The following is a 2,500-nucleotide window of genomic DNA, read 5'->3' as shown; positions in this document are numbered from 1 at the left end:
AATATCAACACAACATCGTGTTCAAATAGAAATAAATTTCTACCTCATACTTGGGATTGAACGCTAGCCACTTCTAATGAAAGGCCAGGTCGAAACCAACCATGTCACGAGAGACCATAAAAGAAATTGGAACCTGACGCTACCAGCTGTCCGAGGATTTACCTGGCGAGACATCAGTCTCTTACCAGCGAGTTTTACCCAATTTCCCGGCCCACCACGTGACACAATTGGTAGTAATTCATTCAAATCACCCCTAATGAGTCAATATGGATAAATATCAACACAACATCGTGTTCAAATAGAAATAAATTTCTACCTCATAATTGGGATCGAACTCTAGCCCCTTCTAATGAAAGGCCAGGTCGAAACCAACCATGTCACGAGAGACCGTAAAAGAAATTGGAACCTGACGCTACCAGCTGTCCGAGGATTTACCTGACGAGACATCAGTCTCTTACCAGCGAGTTTTACCCAATTTCCCGGACCACCACGTGACACAATTGGTAGTAATTCATTCAAATTATCCCTAATGAGTCAATATGGATAAATATCAACACAACATCGTGTTCAAATAGAAATAAATTTCTACCTCATACTTGGGATCGAACGCTAGCCCCTTCTAATGAAAGGCCAGGTCGATACCAACCATATCACGAGAGACCATAAAAGAAATTGGTACCTGACGCTACGAGCTGTCCGAGGATTTACCTGGCGAGACATCAGTCTCTTACCAGCGAGTTTTACCCAATTTCCCGGCCCACCACATGACACAATTGGTAGTAATTCATTCAAATTACCCCTAATGAGTCAATATGGATAAATATCAACACAACATCGTGTTCAAATAGAAATAAATTTCTACCTCATACTTGGGATCGAGCGCTAGCCCCTTCTAATGAAAGGCCAGGTCGAAACCAACCATGTCACGAAAGACCATAAAAGAAATTGGAACCTGACGCTACCAGCTGTCCGAGGATTTACCTGGCGAGACATCAGTCTCTTACCAGCCTTTCATTAGAAGGGGCTAGCGTTCGATCCCAAGTATGAGGTAGAAATTTATTTCTATTTGAACACCATGTTGTGTTGATATTTATCCATATTGACTCATTAGGGGTATTTTGCTTTTTGAATAGGAGTCTCTTACTATTCATTACTGAGAAAAAAATGTGTTTTTGTTCAATATCTCCCATACGAATTACTTGATCAAAATGGCACTTTGACAAAACATATTTGAGACCTTCCCCTAATTTTTGTTATTGTAATGCATTGGTAAGAAAAAAAAATCTAATTAAGGCATTTACTCCTGGCGTAATAAAGCCTAAGCCCAGTGAATCCTTCCTCTGTCCTGATGCTCCTATCCCTCCAGTAACCAACTTTCTAGTCTTTCCTGCGTCCCGTTCTCTACCATTTTCTGTAACCTGCTATATTTGCTGATAATTGATAGAATTTATATGCTGGATTCCTTTTTTAATTATTAATAACATTTTTGATATTGTTGTATTTTGTCAGGGTGTATAAGGAGTTTATAACCTTTAACCTATTTATCCTGAGGGCTTCTTAAATCCTTAAAGTTTCATGCGATATACGGCCACTACTAGGAGAGATGACAGAAATTAAATCTCATAATACAGCTTGAGACCCATCATAGAATTAAAAGAGATTCAGATATTAAAAGCGAAGCTTAATTCCTGTTTTAAGGTGTCGACTACATACATTGCAGTGAACAGTCATGCAAAATTTTCCTTTTTCTAATGTATCTGCAATTTGCATTCCCTTTCGTTTTACTGTAATTTTCATAATAGGCCTACCTTATCTGTTGGTGTCCCTGGTATCTATACCTATTAAGATAGACATAGTGATGATGATAGCAGTTATATTAATTATAATGATAAAAATTTTAACTATAAGAAAAGCATGATAAAAGTTTATCTGTCTGACTGCCGCTCTCTCTCTCTCTCTCTCTCTCTCTCTCTCTCTCTCTCTCTCTCTCTCTCTCTCTCTCTCTTTGGCCAGCATCAATGATAGATGTGTCCTTTAAGCTTATCAAAGCCACTGTAGGAGGGACCATTGCCATTGTATGCTTCATCGTTTCAACGGCTTTACCTTAGTCTTGCTACACAGGTAACATTGCTGAAATGCTTACTTCAAACTTTTGGCTCAGGATCTGTAACATCTTCAGTGAATAAGATTTCCTCTATTATAGAATATTCTTATTTCAAGTGTAAAATGATCGATCATGGTGCATGTAAGAAATGTCTTGCTACTGGAGGAAGATTAGGGTTTTGCATGATGTATGTTGGACACATATTGGCATATGCCCCTGAAATCTCGGGAAAATTTTTAGCTTTTATTTCTGACTCCAGTTTGAGACTCTTGTACCATTGAATTACATTTGAGCTCTTGCCATAGTTAAATTATGACTTATGTTGTCAACTGCTACCGTTCTGAACAACTGCTTTTGCAACACTGTGGGCCAGATTTCTCCCTCCTCAACATACTG

This window comes from Palaemon carinicauda, chromosome 8, assembly GCF_036898095.1.
Source record: "Palaemon carinicauda isolate YSFRI2023 chromosome 8, ASM3689809v2, whole genome shotgun sequence".
NCBI lineage: Eukaryota > Metazoa > Arthropoda > Malacostraca > Decapoda > Palaemonidae > Palaemon > Palaemon carinicauda.
The sequence above is the reverse complement of the archived record's forward strand: the minus strand, read 5'-3'. Positions refer to the sequence as shown.